Source organism: Nelumbo nucifera, chromosome 8 (genome assembly GCF_055504915.1).
Source record: "Nelumbo nucifera cultivar China Antique chromosome 8, China Antique-T2T, whole genome shotgun sequence".
Lineage (NCBI taxonomy): Eukaryota > Viridiplantae > Streptophyta > Magnoliopsida > Proteales > Nelumbonaceae > Nelumbo > Nelumbo nucifera.
In genome coordinates, this window is record NC_142656.1 from 20,943,591 (window position 1) to 20,962,335 (window position 18,745).

Consider the following 18,745-nt stretch of genomic DNA (forward strand, 5'->3'; position numbering starts at 1 on the left):
CATCATTTTATGATGAATGTATTAACATGCATAAGGAAGATCAACCTCTGCAGTGTAGCAATTTAGAGTACCGGTAGAACTTTCCTAACAAGGAGCAGAGGTTCGCAAATATGGGGTTATATCATGGATCTGCTGACTACTGGAACTCCAACTCGAATCTGCACACTACTAATAATGGTGCAGATAACCCTTGCAAATCAGTGCACGGAAGCTGTAACGATCTCTTTGGGCAGTTAAGTGATTTCTTGCATGATACGTTGTCTCCGTGTACTGCTGAAGCTTCAGTTGTACCACCAGAGCAGGGTGACGATTCAAGAGTTGTTCCACCAGTGCCACCACTCAGACGGAGGCGCATTGATGCTTCTCCGTCACCATTGAATTACAACTTTGTTGATGTTCCCCCGTTGCCACTGCAACAATTCAATCACAACCTTGTGGGTGATCCTCTGGTGCAACTACTGAATGAAAACCATTTGGGTGTTCCTCCATTGCCAAGCCAGCAGGTTGATGCTCCTCCAACATTGCTACCACCCAACCAATACAATAATGGTGGTGTTCCTCTAGAGCCACAACAGTAAAACCATGGCCGGCGAAGATGATGTTTCTGCGTGTATATATATTGATCAGTAAATATTTACATCTGAGAAGTTGATCATATGTAGAAAGATGATGTCTTAATGTGGGAACTAAAAATCATTCAGGCTTAACTATGAACTTTGGACCTTTGGTGTTTGGTGGAATAAGTATTTTCAGTCTTATGAATTGCTATTTCTTTTCTCTGCTGCTGGATCTTTATTTTATTAAAAGATCTTCTTAATGTTGGCAGTTTGCACAATTCAAGTATGCGTGTATATCTCATGGTCACATCACAATATTCCCACATGGTGCAAGTCGGATCTAGAGGTTCTAGCTGGATCTTATCCAACCCAAAACCAGATTTGGGTCCAACTCTTTTAAAGAGCATTCATATTTCTAATTCGGGTGGAAATTAAATAAAATAGTGTCTAATGCCGCGCGTGTACATATTATAGCCATCCAAAACTGATCAGACTAATTATATATTCCGAATCTATGATGTTAATTCAAAAATGTTCTCTCTCTTTCTTTACAAATTGCTATATTGGAGAGGTTGATCTGGCATATCTTCAGTAGTGTAAAATTCTTGTTAGGGGATCTTTCAAGTTGTATCGATACGTATCATATTGACCCTATAAAGGTATTTCGGGGTGTTGACCGGATCAGAGGGTGGGCGGACTCTGAAAAGTTTTTGAACCTTGAAGTTAAAATGAATGAATATATTCATAATAAACAGATGATTCTGTACATCTGGGATATATCAAGAACTGTAAGGTGTATGGTTATAGCTCGTTTCTCTGTCCTCAACATCAAGAACTTCGCCAGGTTGGTGCTCCGATGTTGATGTTTCAGTGTATATCTACTTTATGGAGGTGGGTAGTTTTCTTCTTGTTTTCATTAAAGTTGGCTTATTACCGTGATCACAGACATCAGGAATTGGATTCGCAACATTGAAGAACATGCTTCTGACAATGTGAACAAAAACAAAGCTGATATGATATGGATGAAAGCAAAAGGGTAAGGGTTCTGCCCTTGGATTTGCATGTCTTTATTGGTGGTTCAGCAGTGTTTGGTTGAGAAAATGAATTAACTTAGGCTCACAGCAGTGTTTTCAAGCATGTGAACCTTTCAATCTGTTTAGCAGCAATCCTTTCTATTTTAGGATTAGGGATTAGATACTGTTTTTGCTTCCTTAGTGGAAATTTTGTTATTTGAGATTAGATCCTGTTTATAAGAACTACGGCTTTAGGTGTGAAGCACATAAGACTCTACAAAAAATAACAAATAAAGGGATGTTTAGAAAAGGTACATACCTAGGTGTAAGGCCAACCAGGTGCATGCCTTCTAATAGGAGCCGCTATGCTATGCTTGGGTTCAGGCGAGTCTATACTTTTTTTTTTTATAAGATTTAAAACACTATAAGCTTCAAAACACTATACTGTTTTTGTACCATTTCTACTCTACCTGAAGCATTAACCAAAGTTTTGGTGCAGATGACTAAGGGAAAATTATTGTACACTTATTGTAGATCCTGAACTCACAGGGGCCTAGGTATTCAAGATAGGGTTCCTGTCAAATGGGAGAAAGTATGCAGGCCAACATCTCATGGGGGCCTGGGTGTCTTTAGAGTTCCTCCTTGTTCTGTCTGACCCCTATTGGTTATTAAATTTAGGCAATTTTAAACTAACAAAGGTTTCATGGCCTAATTCCAGCTTGTCATATTTGCCTCAATTAGATGCTATTTTTATGGGTTTTGCATGGCAAATTTTAAATATCCAGTGAATAAAAAGCTTGGGAAAAAAATTAGCTCTGCAGAAAGAGAACTATCTTTCTGAAGGAGACAAGTTGACCTATATTTGAGTGCCAAGGTCAATCCCTGTATGGGCCCTCTAAGTTTTGTGTCCAGATTTGGCTTCCAATTTTGTCTATCTAGGTTTAGGGGGTTTGCCAAGATCAATCTGAGGTTCAGAAATTATTTAAGGGGGTGGAACTGGGGGTTTAAACTTCCCGGTGGAGTTTTGGGACAGAAAGGAACAGACCCAACTTGTTTTTTTTTTTTTTCCTCTAAAATTTTCTTGTTTAAACTAGAATGCTTATTATATTGGTTAAGATGGTGATTTGAAGTCATAAAGAGGGAGTAATATACACTTGGGTTGCAAATTAAGAGATCTGGAATAGATGCAGATGAATCCATTCATCACAATTTATGAATGTACTACAGTGGGAGAACCCACAGCTGTCTGCTGTGGCATGTGAAGATGCAGCAGCATCTACTCAGTTGGATTAATGGGGATTCTTTTATCAAGGTGAGAACTTCAGCTAAACACCAATTCTGCCGATGTCATATACTATTGCTCTATTCTCCTACCTAACTACATAGACAGGAAGTTGCTTCAACCCTTGTTTTGGTTTGTTCTTGCCATCTTGTTATCACTCTTTTAGAAGCACAGAGATGTAATGAATCTTTTCCTCAGGAAAACTGCCACAGGAAGCCACATAACAAAGATACTTACAACTGATATTTGAGGGAATTGGTGACTTCCCTAATTGTGTTTGGTTCGGTAGGCATGGAATTAGCATTTGGAAATTATGTTCCATTGAATTGGATTGGATAGAATTAGGTTGGAGTGTTGGATATATTTGAAAATTTTGCTAGTTTAATTGCATTTTGGTTTTCAATCATATAGCAGTCTGTTGGTAGGACACGGATGGAAGGGTCTTGAATGGACCCAAATGGATCCATGAGTGCATATCCAATTAGGAAGGCTCTTGATGGATTTGAGGGTTTTAGATCTGAATAGAACATGATGTGCTGGATCCACTTTGGAATATGGATCTTTTGTGATGACCTGAACCCGTTATGTAGAGAGAGAGATATTATTTACATTTTCTGATTTGAAATAATGAGGAAACTTTAGTGTCTAGTGGTTTTTTATCTGGTGGTTTGGCATCATATTTTATAAAACATATATATAGATACTGATTCTGATCAAATGGATATTACCTTACTTTTATATTTTTATTTTGTTTATACTTAGGACCCAAATTCACTTAATTGTGGTTTGATCTGGTCCATAGAAAACATTTTTATTTTGTTTATTTCTGAATCAAATAACACATTTTTGTTTTTCACTTTGCTTTGAAAAGCACACATCCAATAACACATTTTTGTTATTCACTGATATGTTTTTTCCTGAAAAAAAAAATCATAGTCTCATAGATAACATCCACAGCAGCAGATTGCTGGGTTACATGGTGTGACAATTGCTGTCTGGCTGTACCACTAAAAATTGCTTTGTATGTTGTGGATGAAGGCTTGGGGAAAATGTCTTATGAAGGATTAATTAATTAGTAGAGACATGCAGATCCTTGACTCAAGGTGTATGCTCTGTCACCAAGATCTGGAAACTGCTTAAGAAGTTAAGATCTTTTTATCCATTGCGCAAAGAGTAGGAGAATCTGAATTTTTCTCTTGGCATCCTTAAATATCAGTTGGTGCTTTCAGTGTTCTGTGAAGGAATACTTGCGGAGTCGATATATTCATGGCTTCAAGAGAATGGGAAAACTGGCCTGGTACTCCATGCTTGCATCTATCTTTTGGTTGATTTGAAAGGATTCAAACATAAGATCAATCGAAAACAAGAAGTCCCAGGATGATGACTTTTGAGTGCCTAGGATTGTTATCTCTACTGTCAATTTGTGGCATTCAGTTTTTAAAGACTACACTACCTTTCTGTGATTATTTAAGTGCACAGAATCTGTTAGGTGGAGTTAGTCCTCTGTCCTCCATATATTTTGTGGGCTTACCGCTTTTCCATGATATTTATGTCCTATCCTTTCTCATAAAAAGAACCCGAAGCCAAGAAAGAGCCTCCATTCTGAGTAGGATTACTTTGTATGCTTTTGGTATAGGAATGTTTCACCTGATTACTTATTGCCACTATGTAAAAAAAGATTTAATTGATAAAAAATCATTAAAAGAATCCCTCCACCACCTAGCATCAGATGTTGACCAGGAAAGCATTTCACCTGATTAGTTATTACCACTACATAAGATTTCCTTTGCATTGCAAGCTATTAATAGAAGCATTTTGTTCTGTTTTCTAGCAAGCATTTCTGTTTTCTGGTTGGGATTCTAACAGCAGTTCAGACATTGGCATCTACTACTTTGTGTGGGATTATACACTATTATTGGAGGTCAGCCTTTGCTGATTCTTGGAGTGGCAGAACCTACTGTGCTTGTTATGTCCACATTCATGTTTAATTTTGCCAAAGACAGACTTGATTTGGGACCAAAACTCTTTGTAGTAGAACTTACATGATCTTTTGGCAGGGTATGTGTATGGACTGCAATCTTGCTGTTCTTGCTGGGTATTTTAGGAGCTTGTTCTATTATCAATAGGTTTGCCTGATTGGCAGGGGAACTGTTTGGCCTGCTTATTGCAATGTTCTTCATGCAGCAAGCTATTAAAGTAAGATTATAGTGCTTAGTTTTTTTAATCGATTATTTTTCTTGGGTTAATGTAAAATTAAAAAAGATGAAGGAATACATAGAGACTGTGCATTTTGTCATAAATGATCAATTGGATGCAACTTGGTAGATTGATTCCAATTTCAACTCATGTGTTGGATTTTTAGGGCATTGTGGATGAGTTTCGCATACCCCAAAGAGAAAATCCAAACTTAATGGAGTTTTTACCTTCATGGAGGTTTGAAAATGGGATGTTTGCTTTAGTTTTGTCATCTGGCCTTCTGCTTACTGCACTGAGAAGTCGGAAAGCATGACTGTGGCGATATGGATCTGGTAAGCATGTTTTGGATTTAGTTTATGCTTGAACTGACTTGTTCTAGAGCAACTTTAGCAGTACTTCTTCTTACTTGACTGAAAGAAAGAGAGGCATCTTGTCCATCCATTCCGGCAATAAGTCATGGTTCTTAACACAATTGTGAATGAGAACTGGTGGCCCTCCTCTTGCAGACATGATTTTATCCACTTTACAGAAAATATGAAAATAAATCTTTTGCAGGCTCGCTATGAGGCTTCTTAGCAGACTATGGTGTGCCATCGATGGTTCTAGTGTGGACTGCTGTTTCCTGCATACCATCTGGTAGTGTTCCAAGAGGGATCCCTCGGCACCTCTTCAGCCCAAATCCATGGTCACCAGGCGCCTATGAGAATTGGACAGTAATCAAGGCATGTCCAAATCACCCTTGCATTTCCTGATTTTTTTTTTTAATGTTGATAAAGGAACAATTTGTTCTTGTTTATATTGCTTGCTGTTTTTTTCTTGATTTTCTATTTGTGCAGCCCATACAGATCTTGGTCCATTATGAAGAACTAGTACTGATAATTTGTTCTTAAAATTGACAGGAGATGCTAGATGTGCCCATTCTCTTTATAGTTGGAGCTTTTATTCCAGCAACAATGATTGCAGTTCTTTACTATTTTGACCACAGTGTAGCATCCCAACTTTCTCAATAGAGAGAGTTCAATTTGAGGAAACCACCGTCTTTCCATTATGATTTACTTCTCTTGGGTTTCCTGGTAAGCAAACCTTCTTTCATCCTTTTCTTTAGCCAATTACTGAAATCTTTTACTTAATTATTTTTACTTCGATCCATAGTACATATTAATCCTTGTTGCAGACCTCTAAATTCTTCTGTTCAAATTTCAGGTCATATTGTGTGTTCTTCTTGGTATACCACCATCAAATGGTGTCATCCCACAATCTCCAATGCATACAAAGTTTTTGGCTACTCTTAAGCACCAAGTAAGGCAACCCAAAGCACTGTTTTTTTTTTTTTTTTTTTTTAATTTATCAGTAGTCACTCTAAACCGTTCTATGAGACTCAACCATCATGGTGCAAGAGCATACCTACTCCTGTTAGCTGAGCCATCTGCTGAACTATGGTATTGTATGTTGAGCTATGAGGTTCTTGGTTCATTTCAATCACACTTACCTTCTATACCCCATCTTGTCAAGGAAAATTAGGAACATGTATGGTTTGAGATGTATTTTAATAAATCGTTGTTCTAAGTGGACCTGGTTAAAGTTCTATTTTTGTCAGATTCAACGCTTTTATTTTTTCACTACCAACAACTACATTTTTCAATTCTAACAAGGACTGCTTACCCTGCAGCTTCTACGTAACTGGCTTGTAGCCACATCTTGCAAAAGTATGAGTAAGAACTAAAGCTTGGGACAATTATATGGAAATATGCAAGAGGCCTACCAACAGATGCAGACTCCGTTGATCTATCAGGAGGCTTCAGTTCGAGTATGATATCTAATGTCTAGAATTTGAATTACAAAACATAAAAAAATCTACTTTCTTCTCTCTATCTCGAGTGACTCATCTAGAGTGGGGAAAACATGCACCCTTGACCTAGCTAGGTCAAATCACTTTATTAGGTTCACCAGAAACTCCATTCATGGGCCATGTTCTCCTTAGTTATTTGCATGAGGTGGTGTCCTGGCAGAGTTGATAGAGCATTACCATGATCAAGGCATTTTCATTTGTTGAAGGGATAATGGTTCCTAAGCTAGTCCATATATATAATTACTTTAGAGTCTATGATAGTGAAAAGGCATAATACCTAGAAAACTGAGAACCAATCAACTGATATTCATCAATGTTCACTGGAGGATCTGACCGGTCAAAGTTCTTCCATTATCATATCATTCTGGCATCAAAGAAGTTTCCTTACTTTCAAGTATATAAATCATTTTGGTTATTATACAATTGTGGCTCTGGCTATCTCGAAAATTGAGAACCAATCAACTGGTATTCGTCAATGTTTTGAACAGTGCTGTTGGACTTGGATAGGGCCTGACTGTTTAACTATTTGGATCACAATCTGGTGGCGAAAAAATTGTTTCTGAAACACCTAATTTTCCAAAATGTTAAAAAATGTTGACATGGTTAAATGGCAAAATCTCAGTCTGGCAAACGTGAGAATGAAGGTTGAAGGTTGACTAGGTGGCTCCATGAAATTGAATAGTGGGTTCAGTATTCCAGCATCCACTTCATGCGTGCCAACATGTTTTCACAAAGGCCATCTCTGGGCCAGATCATTGAATTCACAAAAGCCAGGCTCCCCTTTGACTCGGGAGACATAATTTGAAATATTGTTTTAATTTAGATGCCTACTACCAGCTTGATTTGGGACTCTGGGTTTGGCACCCATCAACCAGGAACTTGTGCACAAGTCCATTGGGATGACAGCCATGTATGTTGATTATTATTTGATATGAATGCATTAAAATATTAAGTTGCATTAATTTCTATATCCAAGACCACATTTTTCGTTTGCCCTTGGAATTTTTTCAACATTTTGGTTACTGATGGAATTCCATATGCAGATTCTCAGCCTGTTATTATCAGTTTGAGAAGCTTTAGGATTTTGGCTTTAGTTCCATACTCCCCTTCTCTAATTCTAACCAATTACAATGGTTTCAAACTAAGCAGATTGTTCGGGCATTGGAAGGAGACGTCTCTCTGGCCGATCTTAACGAAGGCATCAGACCTGGGCGTAGCAGTCTACAGTTCCTATGGGAGCTCAGATTATGACACGATGCAGTACAATGAGGACAAGTAGAAATTCAGGAATATGGCATTAGGCAGCCAGGAGTACATTAGACCTTCTGTCCCTCATAAGAATATATGGATCTTGAGTTTATAATAAGAGAGAAATTGCGAAGAGAAGTTTCACTTGCAGACCATACCGGGCTGCCAAAAGCAAAAGAGTGGAATATGTAGCAGTCACAAACTCTTTGGTTCATGTTATATCTTCTTCAAGTTCTGGGAATTCTATAAGAGGATCAGGGATGGTTCCTACACTATTACCTCTGCTACAGGATGTAAATCTTACTCATATGCACCTTGTATGTTGTTCTGTAAAAACTTTAGAAAAGCTCGTGGATTACAGTAATGCAGCTGTTTTCCTGTTCAAAGATCTTGGTGGTGTGGAACTCTTGTCTCAGAGATTAGAAACAGAAGTGCATAGGGTCATAGGTCTGAGTGGTGCAGATGACAATTCTATGGTTAGTTGTGATCTCTCAAGATATGATGATGATCAGTTGTACTCCCAGAAGCGGCTCATCAAGGCTTTACTGAAGGCACTTGGGTCTGCTACTTATGCTCCTGGATCATGCTGGACTAATCCAATCCATGACTGGAATGCTTCAAGTCTTGGACCTGGATGCACCTAAGGTTGTTACTGGAATTGTCAAGGCTCTTGAGTCAGTAACCAACGAAATGTCAACTCTGCTGGTCTTAATTCTGGGAAGGGTGAGCACTCACGGAAGCCATCTGATCAAAACCCAGCCAGAAGAGTAGATAATGGTGATGATCAATTACAAGTACATGACCAAACTATCTTGTAATTCTGGAGTAATCCACTCCAATGCATATATAAATTTACTTCTGTACATGACCAAGGAGAAAAACTTCCCCAATACAAACATCAACCAATAAATTCTTTTTCATATTTATTAATAAAAAATTTTCGTGGTGAATTCTGATCTTGATCAAACTATCTTGTAATTGATGTTATATATTTATAACCGTGAGTGGCACAGCCCGCTCGGTCATGCCGTGCCGTGCCAGCCCGTGGACCTAAAACCCCAGGCCCAGCAGACTCGATTTACACCTCTATATCCAAGTAGCTCAGTAACACCATTTGTTAAAATCTAAGTAGAATTCCAACCACATGCCAGGACTACTCCATTTTTCAAGCGTCTAATTCCATTACCAGCTAAGATCGGCTTTTCACTTTATAAAGTCGACGTAAAGTGGAAAAAAAAAAAAACATAACTAATATATTCTATCAGCAATTCAGTCAAGCTTTTAGGGAGAATTGACCTTCTTACCTAAATTAGAACTGTCACTAGTGGAAACTCTCTCGGGTGACTACTGGTAGCCTTGGTCAATTTCACCATTTTTGCTTTGGTCAATTTAGGAAGAACAAAACGCTAGGATCTTCTCAAAAAATAGAAGGGCACTTCATTCATCTTATCCGAATCAGTGGCTCATTAAGTTTGAATGGGGGAGGAGTTGCCGGACTTTACTACAGATGACATCATGAGACATTGGTCCTTTGTGGCATCTTAACTGCCTTCTAGAGGCATCTACACTTGACTTTGAGATCCTCATCTCACCATCTAGGTTACATAGGTAAATGATTGTTACTTGTGTAATACAGGGTAGCTGTACTAGTAGAGTAGAATGTTTCTTATTGGGTGTTTGGGGAAGTTGTAACATTAAAGCTTTGGCGGTGTTCCTTTTTATATTTATACCTCTCTTTTCTTACTTGTTTATATTGTTTTTTAATCCTAATGTGGATCAATACAAAGATGTATATAATACATGGTTGTATGTGAAAGTATATCACGTTGACAAAATAAGGTCATAAGTCAATCTGATAATGTTAATTTAAAGGAATACCCTTTCGTATTTCTCAAGTGTTCAATTTGATTTACGATGTAAGATCAAACATGGCAGCCTAATAGTCCAAAATAAGTAATCTTTCTTGGCAGACAACCCCTTTTCAATTTTGTGGTTGAGAAACTCTTGTTGCAAGAGTTGATTTGATTTCATGAGTAGCAGCAGGTGCCATGCTGGAGATAATGGTTCTGATGGTCAGAAAACTGAGCAATGTTTAGTGTTGTTGAAAGATTGCTTTATATGATGTATTGTGAATTTTGATTCAGATGAAGAGGTGGTTAGATGGTCATCTTTAGAGTAAAATAAACTTAGATCAGTGGAAGTTAGAAGACTAAATGCCTAATTGCTTCTCTTCCCCTAGTTTATAGGCTCAGAAAGCCCAGAATCTCGGCCCATGCTAGTAAGGCTTCAGGGCCTACATGAAAAATTCAAAATTCTAGCTTCCTTTTTATCTATTAAATTTTTGTATATTCTTAGACTTTTTCTAGGCCTGCTCACCTTGTGGCCCAAAAGGCCAAATAGTTGGATGATTTCTGTGTCAACCCACTTTGTATTTAAGATAAAACTTAATTCAGTTTACCACTTTATTTTATTTTATTTTATTTTTTGGCAAATATTATCACTTTTTTATATGTTTGCTATGTTTCTTGTGTTACAGGAACACTTGGCATTATAGAGCAATGGAGGATGCAAACTTGTAGAAATGAGAAACCCATGACAAACTCTTAGACTATGCATTGATATCTTGAAATCAAATTTTCTCATTTTGGGATGTAATTTTGAAGATGTTAAGCCTCAAATTTATAAATTGATAGTAATAATAAACCCATGACAAACTCTTAGACTATGCATTGATATCTTGAAATCAAATTTTCTCATTTTGGGATGTAATTTTGAAGATGTTAAGCCTCAAATTTATAAATTGATAGTAATAATAGCCAATCATGTTCTCTGTTTAACGTGATTAATGCATATAAAAATTAAATTTATTGTCCATTAGATTCTTCTTACCTGGAGATCTTTGAATTTGATAGGGGCATATAACACATTTCAAACAAATGTGAAATAGAAGATTCAAACAAGTGAATCAGTAGAAGGAGAAGAGAAATTGGCTTAAAAAAAAAGAAAAAAAAAAGAAAGAGAAATGAGTGAGAGGGAGCATTAGGTACATTTTGCAATGGTTTCCATCTAGCAGAGCATGATGTTACATATCATTTGTTAACATTTGGAGCTGTAGCAGTGATTTTTTCTTGCATGATTTTCCCACAAAACAAATGGAAGATTAATTTTCCCATGTTTTTCCCTTGTATCACCAAATGATGGAAATTGAAATTTTCACACTTTCTCATCTCAGCCTATCCCATTCCATCCCATCCAAATCTTCCTGCAAACCAAACAGAGCCTAAAGGGAAAATATTTAACGATATAGTAAGCAACCTAGAATACCTTTTAGTCATAAAGGTGCACACAACCCACTTAATAGTTTATTCACCAAAATGTAGTACTTCACTCCTGCTAGCTAAGGGCCCGTTAGGTGCATCTTTTTGTGCGGTCTTTTGGTTGTTTACAAGTCAGGAACACCGATAGTTGGTCTATTTCCTTTTAGCATGCAGAAGATCTAGCCACCAAAAGATGGGATGCTAAAAAGATGCAAGAAGCTCATTTTGAGTTGATTTCGGGAAGCTCCAAATGAACTTTCTTATGTCTTTCGCATTTTAATCTCACACAAAAAGATGTGGAACACCGCATAGAAAGACGTGCATCTACGAAATAGTCTTCGAACTGCCTAGATCTTATGTTAAAAGCTCAATACCTCTTTTGACTGTCAGAACTACAAGAAAATCTTCTAAAAAAAACTTGCCAAACGGGCCCTAAATCATTCTGAAACGGCTATTGGGTGTAAACTAGCTGTAGGTGCATCATTATATCTTCGTAAGGCCCATTATGAGCCCAACTCAACTTTTACAATTATTAGGCTGACCCAGCTCTAGAAAGTTAAGATTAAGTGAATCTATCCGTCACACCCAATAAAACATGTTGTGTTGGGTTTGTATCGGGCTGGTCTAACCTTAAGTTGGGGCCTAGTCTTTTATGTCTGGGCCTATTGGTTCTAAACCCGGTATGGCCCACCCAAGCTTTTTTTTTTCCGCTCCAACATAGCCCACCCAAAAACTCCACCAAATTCCCTTGTAATTTGTTTTGCGGATTTTTGGGGACATACTACCAACCGTTGTGTGTAGTACATTCTTCTCTTTTCAAAAAAATATAAAAGAAAAAAAAAATCCATCAAACTACGTAAACATAAATAAAAGGTTGTGGAAATATTCTATCCATAGTCAGTCAACACTATTAATTCAACCCCTGAACCACCATTCTTGAATTTCAGCATTTTATTTTGTTATATGATAAAATTCAAGAATGATAGTCGGGATGAAAACCCAAAAATAAATAAATAAAATAGAATGAAAAATTTATCCATAGTCAATCCATACAGAGGGTCATTTAGGCCATGTTTCGTTACATGGGTTTATTGGAAAAATGCCACCACATCAACATCACATAGACATTATCATTTATTGTGCATGAAACCATTGTTTGGTTTCAATGTTGACCAAATTAATTAAAATAAAAGAAAATAAAAACAAAATGTTGATTTTTCTCCCAGGTTTTGTTTTTTAAAAGGTGATATAATGAGAGTTGCTAGGAGTGTTTTCAGAATAAAATATTCTGGGCCTATGCCCTTTGACGTTTTCTACTCGTTTTAAGAGGTTACGTGACCATTCCCGAACAAAAAACACAAACAGTTTCTAATGGAAATTCAATTAAGTAAAGCAGTTGCATAATATAGGGGTCTTTTGGGAATATACAAACTATAGGATAGGTTTTAATAAATACATAAAATCATAAGGGGTATCTAAATAAATGACCCTACTGTTAATTCAATCCGTGAACTACTACTCTTGAATTTTAGCATTTTTTTTTTCCTGTTAGAAGCTAAAGCTGTGTTTGGTTTGAAGGTAAAAGTAGGGAAAGGATGGGAAATGTAGGGAAACCTTTACAAACCTTGTATAAGTTTCCTTATGCTTCCCTTCCTTTCCCTACCTTTTCCTTCAAACCAAATATAGCCTAAAATTCTCGGTTGAAAAATTGTAAACATACTTCCAAAGAATGTGGATCAACAAGTCTCAACTGTGTTTTTCATAAGACATGGAAAAAGGAAAGACCGAAAGAGAGAAGTATAGAATAATAAATGGAGGGCAAGGCCCATCTGCACTAAAGGAATGAACATGTGACCTATCAAAAGACTTCCATGTTGTGGTTTCTTCAGATTGGCTACAAAATTGCCATGTACATGTAATTGGTTCATCAGTTCGGTTCTATCAGGTAGACCCGACCCATTTATAGCCCTAGCCTTGTCACAAAGAACCTACTTTTCTGTGAGTTTGAACTAGCACCTCAATGGAATGAAAAAACAGAGGATTTGAACTCTACCTTTTCATCCAAATAATTAGGCTGTGTGTGTTTGGTTTAGTAGAAAACATGAAATTGAAGGAAAGATATTAAGGAATTTTGGCTGTGTTTGGTTGCAGTGCAAAATTATTTGTGCTGATGCAAAACCATGGTAGTGCAAATGATTCGGGTGCAAATTTTGATTTATTTTTGTTTGAAATTTTATCCTATTTTGTTTGGTTGCAGTACAAATAAAGTAAAATAAGATCCAAAACATGACAAAGTAAAACCCAAAACAATGTTTTATGTTCATAAACTTTGGCGTGGTCTAGGGTTCAGATGGATTCACCCATGATGGGTTTAAGGAAAAGCCCTCGCTGCGTTGTTCAGTTGGGCCCATTTAGGACCAGCTTCATTAATGTTAGATGTATTATTATTCAAGTAAAACTTATATTTTATATTATATTTATTTTTTATTGTATTTATAAGACTGATAACCCAAGATCTCCACCCTGTGACCATAAAGACAGAAAAGGAAATGAACAAACCAGCCAACAACGCAATCCTGACCTAATCATTCTAAGTTTCTAACTACTAAGTACTAACCACTGCCCCAACCATTTCTAAATTCTAATTTAGATTGCGTCTGGACAAGTTTTCAGAATTTGTGCTCAAACACAAAATACCGAATTTAGGTTTCATGCTTTGTCGCTTAAAACACAAGTTTTAGGTTTCAGAATTTGTGCTCAAACACAAGTTTTCTAAATTCTAATTTAGCTTGGTATGATTTCTGTTTATTTGATAAATGGTGTCAAGTCAGTGTCATGCCAACATTTATCCCATCATGTTGATTCCTATGCATAGGTATTGATAAAAATTGGTTTTGATTTATATGCACGTTGAGGAAAGATTCATTTTAATGCTTCTTCCAATTGTTAAGTGTTTATTCACTGTTTCGCTGATGTGATGCCTAATGGCATCCAATTGTCAATAAACGGTTTATCAAGTACTTTTTCTCGGTTTTGAAAATAAATCAATTACAAACGTTTATTTAAAGAGGTGGACACTTGAAAGCCCCAAATAGCTAATTTACAGCCAAAAATATGGCTTTCTGCTGAAGCTTTTTTGGTGGCTTCTTCAGATCAATTCAGTGAAAGCAGTCCAATCAAAGTTTCAAGCTTTCAGCCCTCTCAAATGGGCCCTTAGTTTCCCAACTCAAATGAAAGACCTAACGCAAAGGATTTTAAGATGTCATATTGGTATGGGTATCATTCTTCTAGATAAAGTGGTTGTACAGTTACAAATGAAAAAACCTGATTATTGAGTCCCAAAGAAAATATTTATACTTTGTGTGGACTCTAACAATGGTGTCATTATCATAGTTAGTATATTAGTTGGTTTGTTCTAGCATAAACGTGGATTGGATACTTGCAACCACCCATTTTAGGGAGGGGATTATTAATGGTGCATATCACTAAATACCCAAAAAGAAAAAAAACAATAGTGTCATTAACCAATATCCATTTATAAGATGTGCAATATTGAACTTCCTTGATTGGGTAGTGGAAATGATAGGTTATGTGTACATCTGAAGGCAGATTTTCAGTCATATCTAGCTACTTAACACAATTACTCATAAATGATTCTTGATCTCTAAGCTTAAAAGTAATCAAACAGGTTTGACAAAGAAACATTGGAAGAGAATATATGAATATTTCTCCTAAAATAAAAAAAAAAATCATTTGGAGGTATTGCTTGGGTGATGACATTTTTGCTCTATTTAAGAGAAGGGCCAAGAAACTTGAAAAATACCTATATGGGTAGGACCCGGGTCGTGCCCATTATTCGAACTTTAAAATTGGCCTAGTTTTGCACACTATGTTTTGACTTTAGATATATAGTCTTGTTAGAAAAATACCTAAATGGGTAGGACCCGGATTGTGGACCATCATAATGGCCACGGTCCATATTGAAAGGTCCTAATTTCAATTTCCAACCATTGAAGTAAGAGCTCTCATGGTGGGCGGTTTGGAGTAGAACTCTCTCCCCTATTAGCCCCAAAATTTTAGGGGTTTTAAATTGGAAATTTAAGATTTTAAACTAACCCCATTTAGTTGAGATAATAGAGCGGCTGATTGAGAGAAAATAGGGGATATAAAAAAACCCATCACTTTAGATGAAGGGGATAGAGATGGATCCAGTCCTTGGTCTCATTAAGTGAATATTTTAGGTGAAGGGGGTTTTGGAATTGTGTTCAGGGATGGAAATTGGGTTTTTTTTTTGGTAGGAAGAATGGTCACTGCAATGCTCCATTTCTTCAATTGTTCTTTACTTCTTTATTTTGAACTATATGCTCTTAGAGAATGTTGTCTTATGGCTCAGGAATATGGTTTTTATTAGTCTAATAATTGCAAGTGACTCCAAAACACCATTAATATGCTGTGAATGACAAATCTTTTGATACTAGTAGGTCCTATTTTGAATGATATTTTCTGTTTATTTAATGGAAGGGTTTGATCCTGCATGCTTTGGGGGGAAGAGAAGGCAACAAAGTTGCTCATGATCTGGCCAAGAGAGAGATAAATAATTAATTGGGTGTTTATTACTTGGTTACACGCCCCAAATTGGCTGAATGCTTTGTTGGTCTTAGCAGTGATTTGGATTGCAGGAATTCCCAACCCCCATGTGTTTCTGTGGTTCTAATTTTGTTTTTTTTTGTTTTTTTTCTTTGGCTCTGTGGTGTATTTTTTTTTCTTTGTTGCCTAGTCTGTTTTAAGTTTGTCTGTTGGTTGTGGCACAACCACAACCGTCTTGTTAAAGGTGGATTGGCAACAAGAGACAAACCCACTATAACCATCTTGCCAATAGATTGACCATGTAAAACATGTGTACACTCTCATAATATTTTTGTTGCTTTTTGTTGGAAAAGTTATGTAGTAAATCTTAGCTATATAAAAGGTGTATCAAAGTAATAGAGTTCAGATTTTGAAGAGAAATGCAATGGGATTGTTTTCCTTTGTGAGAAGATTCAATTGTTTTGAGGGCAAGATAATAGAGTTAAACTTAAATGTGATATATTTTGAGGAGAGATTCAATTATTATACAAATAAATGAGGTGATTTTAAGGCAAAAATATTTGAGCTATAATTCATCTTTTCTACAATAAAAAATGTCATTATCCTTACCATGCATTTACATCAAGTTGAAAAGGTGGAAAATAAAGCCTTTATCATAAAAGGGATGGAAATAGCTAAAATATTTTAGTATGAAAAGGATTATTCCTTTTTTATACAGAAAAAATGGAGCTTAATGGGAAAAACATTAAGGAGAATTGATAATTAAGGTTGCGTTTGGAAATGATGCAAATGGAGTGTAAATCTCGGCTCAGGGTAAATTTTTCACTCTGGTTCACTTTTGCCTGTGTTTCGCGACATTACATTTATGCATTGACAAATGATGGACCAATGCATATTTACATTGATAATAAGATGTAAAAGTATAATAATAAAAAATAAGTAAATTTTCATTCAAGTGGACTTTTGATAAAAAAAAAAAAGCATATGCTTTATTGGAATTCATGTTTGCATATCCATTACAGTTAAAAGTCTGTTTGGTAAGAAGGTAACTTTGTCAATGCAAAACTAACTCAATTTTACAATTTATATGAACCATTTTACACTCTACATATTTGCATTCACACTTATTTACATTATTTCCAAACACAGTTTAAGGCTCAGTTTGAAAAGAGTACAAATACAAATTTGTAGAATGCAAAACTATGGATCTTTTGTGATGACCTGAACCCGTTATGTAGAGAGAGAGAGAGAGATATTATTTACATTTTCTGATTTGAAATAATGAGGAAACTTTAGTGTCTAGTGGTTTTTTATCTGGTGGTTTGGCATTATATTTTATAAAACATATATATAGATACTGATTCTGATCAAACGGATATTACCTTACTTTTATATTTTTATTTTGTTTATACTTAGGACCCAAATTCACTTAATTGTGGTTTGATCTGGTCCATAGAACACATTTTTATTTTGTTTATTTCTGAATCAAATAACACATTTTTGTTTTTCACTTTGCTTTGAAAAGCACACATCCAATAACACATTTTTGTTATTCACTGATATGTTTTTTCCTGAAAAAAAAAATCATAGTCTCATAGATAACATCCACAGCAGCAGATTGCTGGGTTACATGGTGTGGCAATTGCTGTCTGGCTGTACCACTAAAAATTGCTTTGTATGTTGTGGATGAAGGCTTGGGGAAAATGTCTTATGAAGGATTAATTAATTAGTAGAGACATGCAGATCCTTGACTCAAGGTGTATGCTCTGTCACCAAGATCTGGAAACTGCTTAAGAAGTTAAGATCTTTTTATCCATTGCGCAAAGAGTAGGAGAATCTGAATTTTTCTCTTGGCATCCTTAAATATCAGTTGGTGCTTTCAGTGTTCTGTGAAGGAATACTTGCGGAGTCGATATATTCATGGCTTCAAGAGAATGGGAAAACTGGCTTGGTACTCCATGCTTGCATCTATCTTTTGGTTGATTTGAAAGGATTCAAACATAAGATCAATCGAAAACAAGAAGTCCCAGGATGATGACTTTTGAGTGCCTAGGATTGTTATCTCTACTGTCAATTTGTGGCATTCAGTTTTTAAAGACTACACTACCTTTCTGTGATTATTTAAGTGCACAGAATCTGTTAGGTGGAGTTAGTCCTCTGTCCTCCATATATTTTGTGGGCTTACCGCTTTTCCATGATGTTTATGTCCTATCCTTTCTCATAAAAAGAACCCGAAGCCAAGAAAGAGCCTCCATTCTGAGTAGGATTACTTTGTATGCTTTTGGTATAGGAATGTTTCACCTGATTACTTATTGCCACTATGTAAAAAAGGATTTAATTGATAAAAAATCATTAAAAGAATCCCTCCACCACCTAGCATCAGATGTTGACCAGGAAAGCATTTCACCTGATTAGTTTTTACCACTACATAAGATTTCCTTTGCATTGCAAGCTATTAATAGAAGCATTTTGTTCTGTTTTCTAGCAAGCATTTCTGTTTTCTGGTTGGGATTCTAACAGCAGTTCAGACATTGGCATCTACTGCTTTGTGTGGGATTATACACTATTATTGGAGGTCAGCCTTTGCTGATTCTTGGAGTGGCAGAACCTACTGTGCTTGTTATGTCCACATTCATGTTTAACTTTGCCAAAGACAGACTTGATTTGGGACCAAAACTCTTTGTAGTAGAACTTAC

General features: G+C 36.3%; 1 pseudogene across 1 annotated transcript; it reads left to right on the forward strand.

The window, feature by feature from the left end:
* Nucleotides 1-1,255: 1,255 nt before the first annotated feature.
* On the forward strand, nt 1,256-8,789 carry LOC148789732 (boron transporter 1-like; annotated as a pseudogene). Its single transcript, XR_016079703.1, has 9 exons — nt 1,256-1,401; nt 1,503-1,593; nt 4,910-5,048; nt 5,215-5,380; nt 5,604-5,770; nt 5,948-6,121; nt 6,252-6,347; nt 6,718-6,855; nt 8,265-8,789. The product of XR_016079703.1 is annotated as a boron transporter 1-like (transcript).
* Nucleotides 8,790-18,745: the final 9,956 nt, after the last annotated feature.